Source organism: Malus domestica, chromosome 15, assembly GCF_042453785.1.
Source record: "Malus domestica chromosome 15, GDT2T_hap1".
Lineage (NCBI taxonomy): Eukaryota > Viridiplantae > Streptophyta > Magnoliopsida > Rosales > Rosaceae > Malus > Malus domestica.
The window spans coordinates 33,666,580-33,681,088 of NC_091675.1; the positions used below are offsets into that span (position 1 = coordinate 33,666,580).

A 14,509-nucleotide genomic window follows, 5' to 3' on the forward strand; every position below is an offset into this window, starting at 1 on the left:
CTAGACAGTATAGTAAACAACTTCCATAAGAATTCGATTTTGATTTCTGCTCGATCTAATTTATCCTCAATTCAATTCCTCTCAATAGTAATATGAATTAGTAAATGTGTCATTAATTCATCTCAAACCCAAATATTGATCATAGTCATAACCCTAAACAATGTTTATAACCCTTCTTTGGCTAACAAACATTTCTTTGTGAACAGAAATATCACTAAATCGTAGCCCTAAGTGACACATATGCATTTTAATATTAGTTTTTAGTCTTTAAGCTAGGTGAAACAATATATAGAGTGTCAATATTACAAGTTTACAATTGTGTTGCTATTACAAAGGATATTTTACAATAATTTATACTAAGGGAAGAGAGTTGACAAAGAATGGCCTAACCATCAAAACACTAAACCACATTGTTCTTAAATTTGTTCCAATATTTTATAGGAGGACCAAGTTTGTAACCACGTGAACAGAAAAAAGATTCATGTACACCAAACCAAAATTCTAGAATCTATGAGTTAAAACCAGTCACAAAGTCACTCAGTACTATGGTTTGGTGGTATTTCTCTTCGCTTAGAAGTGAGGGATCTTATGTTCGAATCTCGTGGATCACAAATTCGATACCAAATTAGGGTGCCCATTATATGACTTAGCCGAACTCCCCCTCTCTCTAGTATAAAAATTTCGATGTACTCAAAAAAATAAAAAAGACAATCTCAAAAGTGAGACTCTATGAGGTGGCAGGGAGCCCATGTAGAGTTTCACTTTCAGAAAATCTCCATAGCATCTCTTGTTAGAGGAATGTGAAATTGGTACCAGGTGGAATAACCTGCAATTTAAAATCTATATACGTGTTTGTCTGACTAGTCAGCAACACTTATCGACTAAGATCAAATATGTTAGTTTACTCACAGCGGAAGCAGTCAATTCAAGGCTCAGTTTACTGAAGTGTTCCTAGTTAACTAAGATCCAGTTCAATGTACATTTTAACTCTGACAATCTTAGTTGCATGGACTTATTTGTTTGCCAATAATGATAAACATATATCACAAGCAAAGCGTAAGACAAGTAAACTTGAAAAGCAATATATTGCACGTGATGTTTTTGGCGAAAGCAGTCATTCAGACCGTTATTGTCACTGTACTCTCTCTCTCTCTAGCATTGCGTTGTTGGTATTAGTATTTCGTTGCATTACGTTGAGCTTATTGGTGATTGATGGGGAGTTTTCGATTGAATGAAGATTAGTTTGTAAACTTTTTATTGGGCAAAAGTTGAAATTTTTAATTTGGTTCGTTGGAGTGAAACTAGAAGCTGGAATTTTTATTGTTGGGTTATCACATATCGATTGGAAGTTATTGAAATGTAACTCATTAAATGCATACCCGTAGACGTCTCACATACTATGAAAGAATGTATTATTTTAGAAACACCATAGGACTTGAAAGGTGGTGAACTATGCATGAGCAGGGTGGAGCCAGAGGAAACTTTGGTGGAGGCCCTGTAGGGATACTGACGTCCAAATCATTTGTCTGGAGAATTTTTCCTTTTCCTACAAATTCTCATTCTATTCCATGGCCAAAGATAAAGTTAGTAGGATTGTCATCAGTTGCACAAAAGTGTTCCCTACTGTTCTCTTCCCACACCCCCTTTCATGATACTCCTGGTAATTTGTGTAGTGAAATAAAGGATTGCATGTTCTCGTCACAACCCTGTAATTTTGAACTTCGATTGATCTTGAATTGGCTGCAACCATATCCAGTTCAGATTTTTTGTAGTTTTTTATGTTGGATTATTTTGTTTTCCTCTTTTTTACCTTTTATCCAACTACATTGATTTAAACTTCTGCTTGATTGTTGGAGCTGTGTGTTTAGGTCAATGGTGAGATATATAACCATAAGCAATTGAGAGAAAATCTGAAGTCGCATCAGTTCCGAACTGGCAGTGACTGTGAAGTGATTGCACATCTTGTAAGTAAATGAGCATTGCTTTGAGATCTGGTAATCTGTGATTAAATTACTTTCTTTAAATTGGAATAACAAAAATGGTTCTCTCTTGCATTAATTATTGTAAATTATTTTCGTATTTTATCATGAATGTTTATCTTTGGCAGTATGAAGAACATGGAGAGGAGTTTGTAGACATGTTGGACGGCATGTTTTCCTTTGTCCTCCTTGACACAAGAGACCAAAGTTTTATCGCAGCTCGAGATGCAATTGGTATCACCCCCACTTTATATGGGCTGGGGTCTTGATGGTATGTACCGTGTCATTTACTTAAAAGAAAAGAAGAAACTATTTTGTTCTAGACCCTTCTAACCAAAACAAGAAAATATATATTATTTGCTAGACTGCTGCTTTATTTTATTATTTTACTGTTAAGAGGTATTTGTAATCACCGTCCAGATTTGAGCCTTATTTATACACATATAACCTACAATCGTTATCATTTTTAAGCTTTGATTATCTCTCAGACACACTCACATTTAACGAGTTCATATTTATTTGCAGGATCAATTTGGTTTGCTTCAGAAATGAAAGCTTTAAGTGATGATTGCGAAAGATTCATATCTTTTCCTCCTGGGCATATTTACTCTAGCAAGCAAGGTATGTATATGTTGAGCTCTTATTAGTAGCAATGACTTGTGTTGGTGAATCATAGGAGATCTGCGCATACAACCCTCTTATAATGTCCTCGTCCTATTTAAGAAAAAAGTAGAAGAAATAATCCTATTATACTTAAGGATGCAAAGACATTTTGCACATACTTGGAGGGGTAGGACATGTTTTTTTATCTTATTACCTTAAAAAGTTAAGAACTTGTGAACTGAGTGTTGTCTTTTTAGATTCGTAGAACATGCATGTAAATTGTTGACCAAAACAAAATATGCATGTAAAATTCTCAAGTTGTGTGCCTTTTAGATTTTGCATGCACTATATTATTTATTTATCCACTATGTGTTTGCAGGAGAACTTAGAAGGTGGTACAATCCACCCTGGTTTCTGGAACAGACACCATCGGCTTTTGAGAAGGTATGCAATGAACTACTTTACATTGTGTTTTCTTTATTATAATTGATGAGTTAGTGGCAATATTTGCAAAGAATCAAACTCCATTTTTGCATTTTTTTTTTGTTTTTGCTTTTGTTTTTGTTTTTGTTTTGAGAATTATGTTACTTGGACAAATTGTTGGATTTAAGTCAACAATCTGTGATAATTTATATATGCTAATAAATAATAAATGCAATAGAAACTAACAGAATATAAACTAGAATATGAATTATAAAACAGACAACTTGAAGATCGAGGCTTGCGTACCGCAATGTCCTTGAAACAGAAATTTCGTCCCTACTCTGTGCTTGTAGTTCTACGGACGTCTGTTCCACCAGGATTCAACGATCTAAGTCAGAAATTCCAGCACCGGAAAATAGACTTCTGGCGAATATTAATGTGGTTCTCTCAGTAAGGATGTTTAAGATTGCAGGAGGAGATTTATGATTTTTCTATATTGTAAATGCCATGCAGATGGATGTATATATAATGTGATTGTACCTGTTCGCAACAGGTATAAGGAAGGGATGCAACTGTTGGGAGACATCTGCTGAAATGGGTGTTTTTGTTTCTGCGTTTTCACACTTCAGACTTCATCTGAAAAGATGAGTCTGTTGGAAAAAATAAATAATTAATTAATTTAAATTCGAAATTAAAAATAATTAATTAATTCCGAAAATAATTAATTAATTTAATTATTAGAGCCCCAAGGCCCAAGGCCCATCTTTTGACAATTAAATATATATTAATTATATATTAATTACCAAATAATTAATACACCCCAAAGCCCAACCCCAAGGGTGAGCCCAATTTTAGTCTCCAGGCCTATTACTCTAATTACTTTCTTTAAAGGACAAAGCCTTATAAAGTGATAAACTCTTTTGGGAATGGCCAATGTGGGACAATGAAATTTCTACTCAAACTTCCAACAATACCCCACATTTGAGTTGAAATTTCATTCAAACTCCAACAATGACCCCACATTTGAATGCAAATGTAAATGCAAATGTGTGACTAGGCTGCCTAAAACTGAGAGAGAATAGTCATAATATGCATCGGGTGAAGTGTCTTTTGGACTTGAACTTACCCTAGTGAAAACATATCGGGTTTACTTGGTGATGCAGTGGATGTGGAAGATCTTGAACTGTTCACCGCAGTAATAAACCAAGACAATATGCTACACACATATCATGGCTGCCACACGTCAATTCATATGGTTGTGTTCATTTTGGCCCTGAACAGAGCCCGGATTTCGTAGGAGCTTTAGAGAATTTAGCCATGTCAATTCTCATAAATGTGGCCCCATTTACTCCTATATAGGTGACATTAATTAAGAATAATCTGCCATATTCCTCTTGATAACAAGATATTAATGTCATTAAATGTATAAAACATAACCCCTCAAACGTCAACAGACAACACACATTTTATCATAAGAATGGGTAAGTTGTGTGTTCAACTTTTGAATCAAACTCAACCAGTTTGCCTATTGAACCTAGACCATGGGATCTCCAATCAGCTAGGTTAGGTTTCCGCCCAGTTCGATTCATTGAATTGGCTTAAGACCCATTCCCCTCGATGTAAATAATATTTGCTCTCTTGGTAGGCCTTTTGTCAAAGGATCAGCTATATTTTCCTTTGACTTCACATAATCAATGGATATTATTCCATTGGAGAGCATCTTCTTAAGAGTATTGTGTCGACGTCTGATGTGACGTGACTTCCCATTGTATACATGACTTTTGGCCCTTGATTGGGCGGCCATACTATCACAATGTATACATATAGCCGTTACCGACTTTGGCCACATTGGAATATCCTCCAGAAAATGTTTGAGCCACTCGGCTTCTTCGCCAGCCAAGTCTAAAGCTATAAACTCGGACTCCATGGTGGACCGAGCTATACATTTCTGTTTAGAGGATTTCCAAGATATTGCTGCACCTCCCAAGGTAAAAACATATCCACTTGTCGACTTGGATTCTGTAGTGTCAGAAATCCAATTGGCATCACTGAAGCCTTCTACAACAGGTGGATATTTTGTGTAGTGTAATCCGTAGTCAAGTGTATTTTTCAAATACCTTAACACTCTTACTAAAGCATCCCAATGCTCTTGTGCCGGATTACTTGTATATCTACTAAGCCTACTTACTGCACAAGCTAAGTCGGGCCTAGTTGAATTCATCAAGTACATTAGACTTCCAATTACTTGAGAATATTCAAGTTGAGATTTGGCATCGCCTTTATTTTTCTTCAACTTGCATCCAGCATCAAAAGGAGTCGCAGCAGGTTTGCAGTCAAATTGACCAAACCTTCGTAATATTTTTTCTGCATAATGGGATTGTGTAAGGACATATCCTTCACTATTTCTCTTAATTTGAATTCCTAAAATGACATCGGCTTGACCTAAGTCTTTCATGTCAAAACTTGAATTCAACATTTTCTTTGTTTTGTTTATTACATCTTTATTGCTTCCCATTATGAGCATATCATCCACATACAAGCAGACAATAACACAAGTTTTATCATTACCCTTAATGTAGACACATTTATCAGATTCATTTATTTTGAACCCATGTGTCAACAAAGTATGATCAAACTTCTCGTGCCATTGTTTTGGTGCTTGTTTAAGTCCATATAATGACTTAACTAATTTGCACACTTTGCTTTCTTGTCCTTTAAGCACAAACCCTTCAGGTTGTTCCATGTATATTTCTTCATCTAGTTCTCCATTTAAAAATGCTGTTTTTACATCCATTTGATGGATATCAAAGTTGTATACAGCCGCAATCGCTATTAACGTCCTAATTGACGTTATGCGAGAAACTGGAGAATAGGTGTCGAAATAATCCAACCCTTCTTTTTGGCGATAACCTTTGGCTACTAAACGTGCCTTGAACTTGTCAATGGTTCCATCCGCCTTGAGTTTCTTCTTGAAAATCCATTTATGACCAATTGGTTTACTACCGGGAGGTAAATCAACCAATTCCCATGTGTTATTTTCCATAATGGATTCCATTTCACTTTTAATTGCTTCCTTCCATAAAGGAGCCTCAGAAGAAGACATTGCTTCTTTAAAAGTTCTAGGTTCATTCTCGGACAAGAAAGAAATGAAATCTGGTCCAAAGTTTTTAGAAACTTTGATTCTTTTTCCTCTTCTTGGTTCCACATCATTTCCTTGGACACCAGAAGAAGATGCTTCATCATGACTATGATCATGAACTCTCTTTGTATTAGAACCAGATTCCTTTTCTTTGTAAGGGAATATATCCTCAAAGAATTCTGCATCCGCTGATTCTAATATAGTGTTAACATGTATGTCAGAAATCAAAGATTTCACAACAAGGAACCTATAAGCAGCACTATTATTTGCATATCCAATGAATACGCAATCAATAGTTTTAGGTCCTAGTTTCGTTCTTTTTGGTAACGGAACTTGCACCTTTGCTAAGCAACCCCACACTTTGAGGGTTTTATAAGTGGGTTTATGTCCTTTCCATATCTCATAAGGTGACTCGTTAATCTTTTTTAGAGGAACCTTATTCAATATGGTATTTGCAGTAAGTAAAGCTTCACCCCACAAACTGTGTGGAAGCCCAGAACTATTTAACATGGAATTAATCATATCTTTGAATGTTCTATTTTTTCTTTCGGCAACACCATTTTGTTGTGGTGTGTATGGAGCCGTTGTTTGATGTATAATTCCATGTTGTGCACAAAAATCTGAGAAGGCAGTAGACTCATACGCTCCTCCTCTATCAAATCTAAGTGCTTTGATTTTTCTCTCAAGTTGATTTTCAACTTCGGCTTAATATGTCTTAAACATATTCAAAGCTTCGTCCTTGCTATGAATCAAATAAACATAGCAATACTTACTGCAATCATCAATAAAAGTGACATAATAATTCTTTCCTCCACGAGTTGGTGTGGATTTAAAGTCACAAAGATCACTATGAATTAATCCAAGTAATTCATTTGATCTTTCCAGAATTGACTTTGTCGTTTGCTTAGCAAATTTCGATTCTGTACATGTTTCACACTTATGATTAAAATCAATTTCGAATTTAGGTAATAAGTCTAATTTAACCATTCTATGCATGGAACGAAAATTAACATGTCCTAATCTAGCATGCCAAATATTAGAAGACTCAACAATATAAGTAGAAGCATTTATTTTATTAGCATCATCAATGGCAATTACATTGAGTTTCACAAGGCCATCAGCCACATAACCCTTTCCAACAAACATCCCACCCTTGGTAAGTACCCATTTGTTGGATTCCATTACAAGTTTAAAGCCCTTAGCAATTAGAATTGGTCCAGAAACCAAGTTCCTCCTCATTTCAGGAACATGCAGCACATTCAGCAAGGTCAAACTTTTCCCAGATATGAATTTGAGTACCACCTTGCCATATCCCTCCACAATAGATGTGGCAGAATTGCCCATATACAACTTTTCTCCAAGGGCAGCAGGGTGATATTTTGTGAACAGATTTCTGTCAGCGCAGATGTGCTTTGTAGCACCAGTATCCATCAACCATTCACTCACATTTGAGACCATGTTAACCTCGGACACAACAGCAGCCAATTCTTCATCGGTGGTTGCCATGTTAGCATGGTTGTTGTTGTTTCCGTGGCCATGATTTCCATCCTTGCGATGATAACAATCTTGTGCCTTGTGACCAGATTTGCCACACACATAGCAGGCGCCCTTAATCTTTTTCAGATTCTTGCCTTTAGGAGCAAGGGCAGATTGCACAAACTGCTTGGTTTTTGGAGCAGGAGCCTTATTCTTTTTCGGCTTAGCCTTGGAGTTTCCTCCCTCAACATAATTCGCATTGGCTTCAATGGCTGCAAACCCTCCAGAACGGTCTGCCTTTCTGTGGTCTTCTTCCACACGTAGCCTCAGAATCAAATCCTCCATATTCATCTCACGACGCTTGTGCTTGAGATAAATTTTGAAGTCATTCCAGGAAGTTGGCAATTTCTCGATTATCGCCCCAACTTGGAAATGCTCATTGATCTCGCATCCCTCAGAATGCAGTTCATAGATCAACTTCTGGATTTCTTCGACCTGAGATACAACAGATTTTGAATCCACCATTGTATATTTGAGAAACTTACCGATAACAAATTTCTTTGAACCGGCATCATCAATCTTATACTTTTTCTCCAGGGATTCCCACAACTCCTTCGCTGTCTTGCACAGAGAATAAATGTCGTAGAGATTGTCATCCAAACTATTCAGGATATAGTTTCTGCAACAAAACTCGGAATGATTCCAAGCTGCAATTGCCATGACAGTCTCTCTCGTCATTGGATTCTCATTAGACTTCGGAGCTTCTTCTTTAACAACATGAGCGAGATTCATTGTTGTTAGGAAGAACAACATCTTCTGTTGCCATCTCTTGAAGATCGAGGCTTGCGTACCGCAATGTCCTTGAAACAGAAATTTCGTCCCTACTATGTGCTTGTAGTTCTACGGACGTCTGTTCCATCAGGATTCAACGATCTAAGTCAGAAATTCCAGCATCGGAAAATAGACTTCTGGCGAATATTAATGTGGTTCTCTCAGTAAGGATGTTTAAGATTGCAGGAGGAGATTTATGATTTTTCTATATTGTAAATGCCATGCAGATGGATGTATATATAATGTGATTGTACCTGTTCGCAACAGGTATAAGGAAGGGATGCAACTGTTGGGAGACATCTGCTGAAATGGGTGTTTTTGTTTCTGCGTTTTCACACTTCAGACTTCATCTGAAAAGATGAGTCTGTTGGAAAAAATAAATAATTAATTAATTTAAATTCGAAATTAAAAATAATTAATTAATTCCGAAAATAATTAATTAATTTAATTATTAGAGCCCCAAGGCCCAAGCCCATCTTTTGACAATTAAATTATAATTAATTATATATTAATTATAATTAATTATATATTAATTACCAAATAATTAATACACCCCAAAGCCCAACCCCAAGGGTGAGCCCAATTTTAGTCTCCAGGCCTATTACTCCAATTACTTTCTTTAAAGGACAAAGCCTTATAAAGTGATAAACTCTTTTGGGAATGGCCAATGTGGGACAAGGAAATTTCTACTCAAACTTCCAACACAAATAACCTACCATATAAGTTATTCCTTTTATCTACCCATAACCTTGTCCATGCATTTGGTTATGCTAATGTTGGGTGGGTTGAGATGAATTGGAAAAAAAAAAAAATAGAGTATCATATTTGTGCTATGTATTCCCTTCTCCCTAGTGGAGCCTCATGTCAAGGCTAGGAATGGTTTCCGAATATATGGTTTGTTCAAATGAATTTAAAGGCTTGTTTGGATGTACTTTTAAAATGAAATCGCTTTTAGAGAAAATGTTTTTGGGTTCCAAAAGCTCTTGAAGTGCTTTCTACAAGAAGCACCAGTTATGTGCTTATCCTAGGAAGCACTTTAAGTGTTTTTTCCAGGATTTACTAGCATTTTTACTAAAGATTGTTTCCAAAAATATTTTTCATCAAAAGCGCTTTCTGTCATTTTAAAAGCACATCCAAACGAGTTCTAAATCTATTTAAAACCAGTTAGTAGGTCAAATTGACTTCTGCATCTCACTCTTATACCACGTTTAGTGTACAATTTCTAATTTTATCTTGGTACTGAAATCTTGTAGGCTGTGGTTAAGAGACTTATGACAGATGTACCATTCGGTGTTCTTTTGTCTGGAGGACTGGACTCATCACTTGTTGCTGCTGTGGCTAGTCGCTATTTGGCTGATTCAGAAGCTGCATGTCAGTGGGAATCACAGTTGCACACGTTTTGCATTGGCCTGGAGGTAATCATTTTAGATAGCCAAAATTGGTGCTAACTTAGTGTAGTGCTATCTTGTTTAGATAGCCAAATGTGATGCTCTCTCCAGGTCCCTAACCCTTCCCCTTTTTTTCCAGTTCTCTTGACAGTGCAGCCTGGTCAATTCAAGTACCACATTTCATTCATTTAGTTATAATGTTATAACTTCACACTGCCAATCTGTTTATTATCCTTTCAAAAACTTATAAAGAACCTGATTTCCAGTATGAAATAAGTATGCATTACACTTTGTAGTAAAATTTTCAGACGAGGGTGGGCTTCATTCATTTCTTATGCCTATTGATGTCAAACTCTCACTGATAAAAAATTGTCCATTTCTTATGCCTAATGATGTCTCACTGATAAAAAGTTGTACTCCGACACATTTATGTCTATAATGAAGCAATTGAACTGTTAATACCTTTAAGATATCTACATACTTATATGGTTCATTAAAGTGGCAAGTTCAAAGAAATGAAAGGACCTTGTTGTAGATGTGCAATCGTCATTCCCATGTAAATTCTGGCACCTGAGAGATTTAGGTGTATTTTATTGCAATCAATGTTTTATGAGACATTATCTACTGATGGTTTTTCTCTACATTTAAATGCTACATTTTCAATCTTCAGAGCTCACCAGATTTGAAAGCAGCGAGAGAAGTTGCAGATTATCTTGGGACTCGTCATCATGCGTTTCACTTTACTGTCCAGGTAATTGATGAAGGATGCAAGAATAATTCTACTCAGGCTTAAGTTATGTCTGAAATTTAGGAATCAGGTGATCTGTTTAGTATTTCTTTTAAAATTTAGGGATTGAATTTAAAGATTAATTTGCTATTCCAAAAATTTATTATCTTTGGCATTTAATGATTTTGCATTGCTTGTGATAGCCTTCACACGGTTGGTATATTGATTAAAAAAACAATATTGTGTTTATACCCATTTTGTTTCTCTGTAAAATCTTCTGTCTTTGTCTTGCTTTTCTTGTACTCATTTCTATACGTTCTTCTATTTTCTACGTTAATTGATTCTTGAGGAAACTTTGTTCTACATCGGCAATTTGAGGAAAAATCACGGATCTACATTCCCAAGATTCATACAAATAATTCATTTCTTTACTTTGATGTTTCAGGAAGGCATAGATGCACTTGAGGAAGTTATTTACCATATTGAAACATATGATGTAACGACTATCAGAGCTAGCACTCCCATGTTTCTTATGTCTTGAAAAATTAAATCTTTGGGAGTAAAGATGGTTATTTCTGGGGTAAGGTTCAGATGAAATTTTTGGAGGTTACTTGTATTTCCATAAGGCACCAAACAAGGAGGGGTTTCACCAAGAAACATGTCAGAAGGTACCCCACGAACTATCTGTTCCCCTAGTTGTTTCTTTTTTGTTTTATTCGCACAAATGGTTATGTACTTTCAATATTTCAGGGTTCTTTTTCTTCCTTTCTTCTACTTATTGATGGCCATTTTAACATTTGCTTTAGTTTTTTTCCCCTGACTGAACTGTTGTAACTACTGGACAGATTAAAGCTCTTCATCTGTATGACTGTCTGAGGGCCAGTAAATCAACTTCAGCTTGGGGTGTTGAGGCTCGTGTGCCCTTTTTGGATAAAGAATTCATCAATATTGCCATGAACATTGATCCAGAATGGAAAATGGTATAGCACATATACCGTTGGTATTTCCCTCTATTTCTCAGTTTTGTATGAAGCAGCTCATATAAAATATAATTCCAAGTTTACTACTGTCATTTGGCATACAGTGGCTCCCATCCATAACACAAATTAAGAAATGGCTCAGTCTCATTGTCCTCTAAATACTTGCACTTATAACTGCAGATCAGGCCTGGGAGAATTGAGAAGTGGGTCTTACGCAATGCATTTGACAATGATCAGAAGCCATATTTGCCAAAGGTCTGTTACTTTGCATTTTTGTGCCAGTAATCATGTTATACATGATTATTATTGTACTTGTTTTATTGTTGTCAGTAAGGTGTCTTGTATTCAAATTTCATACGTTGTTGAGAACCCAGCCTCTCACAGTCCGCACTTGAATATTTTTTTTGTTATATATATACATACTTTGTTTCAAAACCAGCTGGGCTCTCAACAAATATGGTCATTCGACCAGCCACTCACTCCGCTGTGTGGAGGTGCCCTATTTGTGCAATATATAGCTAACTTGTTTGTACCTTGTGTTTGTTGGGTTATAGCACATATTGTACAGGCAGAAGGAACAGTTCAGTGATGGTGTTGGCTACAGTTGGATTGATGGCTTGAAAGATCATGCAAACAGTCAAGTAAGCATCACCTTAACTTAAAGTGAGATTTTTTATGGAAATATTCGTTGTCTGTGTTGTCTGCCACTTTCCAGGTTATTAATTTGGACTGTTGATTAGGCATGTCCTTTTTGAATTTGTGGTCCAAATTGAGAGTTTGGCGGTAGAATATGTCATTGCAATTCAATTTAGAGTCCTATCTGTACTTTGTTCCAAAACCACCGTCAGAATACATTAGAGATGCTTCTTCTTTATCTGCATATAATTAATTAGTTATCTTTGCTTTCTTGTAACTGGACAGGTAACAGATTCAATGCTGATCAATGCTAGCTTCATTTACCCTGAAAACACTCCTACCACAAAAGAAGCATACTATTACCGGACAATATTTGAGAAGTTCTTTCCAAAGGTGAGATACAAATTCTATGAATAGCTAAGGAAGGCTGGCCACATGAAAGAGATTTTATTCCCTTGCCTTGTCATTATATCTTGCTTCATTTTTTTGTTCATCACGATGGAGTTGGTGAAAGATTTCTGTGCACGCTGTATTCTTGTACTAAGCAGGCAAATAGTATCTAATGAAATTACGACAGGCATGCTATTTCTTTGCTCTCATGTTTAATAGTGCACGATGAAAAATGGATAAGGGTTGGTTTAATTGAGTGTGTTCAATCTGCTATTTCTTAACAGAATGCTGCCAGATCAACAGTTCCGGGTGGTCCAAGTGTGGCATGCAGTACAGCAAAAGCTGTGGAATGGGATGCAGAATGGTTGAAAAATCCTGATCCATCTGGTCGGGCTGCACTTGGTAATCATGCAGCTGCGTGCGAGGAAGCAGCAGGGAATGCAAGTTATGGAAATGTTATCAGTGGCTCTCAAAAAGTACAAGAAGGGATTGTAGCGAAAGCTGCCGCCGTTGTTTGAATTCAACTCAATTTCAAAATCATGGGTTCAGGTCATAGTTGCAGTGGGGTTATACTTTTTATAGGTTGCTAATTAACTAGTTAGCATTGGTTTCTTTTCCTACATGTGGATCAGTTCAAAATTTGTAGGATGAGACTGGACTTGTAATTATGTGTATGGTTCTACATGTCTATTCAAAGTCGGATAACAGAAAAATTTCACATGGAGAAGTGCTTGATGATTGTTTTGGAGTGCCAATAACAGCTCTCTAATTAAAGGGGAAAGCTTGGCACCTTAAGATTGAGGAGTTACAATCATGCCCAACAGTCGGTTTCGGTCATAAGCTGATGAGTATCACTGGACTTTTGAGCCTGGTTTTGAGACGGTCTGTATGGGAAGTGAGGCTCTGCCACTGCAGGATCAACAAACCCTACCAACAAAATGTAGCACAAAGTTTAAGCAAATACCAAATAGATGTGTAAGAGATTACATTCGTTCAACATGGTCTACTTACACCTACTACTTCGTCGGAACGCATCCTTTACTCTCATAAGCTCAAGTATTTACGATATACTATGCCATAATTTCCAAACAATACAAAGGTGTGAAATATACACTCTCAACACATATAACCAGATTACGGTTTTTAATTTCTCCCTCGCAGATTTCCTCTATACATGTATGCATACATACATATACCAAATATGGCCTAGAGACGTCAGGGTAGTTAAAAACGTCTAATTTTACTTTACTTTATAATTTAATTTATATACAGGCAAAGAATATGCATAAAGATAATAACACTATGATTAAAAATTGGAATGAACAAAGATGAAGTAAAGGATAATTAATAACTGCAATTAGAAAAGATAAGATATGGTAAAGCCGAATTTTGATGGATTGGTGTCCAAGGACAAGGCTGCTGCGACTTTTGTTCTCAGAAATTGTGACGGTCATGGTGTGAGAGCGGGTGTTTTAACCTTGATGGGGCCACTATTACTTTCGCTGAAGTTATGGGCTTAAAAGAAGGCCTCAAGTTTGCTTGGTACAAGGGTTTCCAATGGGTGGTTGTGGAGGGGGACTTCAAAATTTTTATCGAAGCAATGAAAGGAAGTTGGGAGGTTCCCTGAAAAGATCAAAACGTTAATCGAGGATGCACGTGGTAGTGCTTGCTCCTTTAGGCAGGTCGATTGGAATCATATTTACCGTGAGGCTAACTTTGTCGCTGATACCTTAGCCCACATTGGTCTTTCTCTAGAATCTCCACATGTTTGGGGTCACTGCTTACCTACTAGTGCCCTTCTTGCTTTTAACTTTGATTTATTGAAAACGGTTGTACTCGTGGTTTTTTGCTTTAATGCCTATTATTTTATGGATCTCAAAAAAAAAAACAGGATAAAGATAAAGCAAACTCACATTTATTTTTAGATGTTCAAATTT

The 14,509-nt window shown here is 36.4% G+C and overlaps 1 pseudogene; it reads left to right on the forward strand.

Moving 5' to 3' along the window:
* Positions 1–1,095: 1,095 nt before the first annotated feature.
* Positions 1,096–13,292, forward strand: LOC108171204 (asparagine synthetase [glutamine-hydrolyzing] 2-like; annotated as a pseudogene).
* The last annotated feature ends 1,217 nt before the right edge of the window (positions 13,293–14,509 follow it).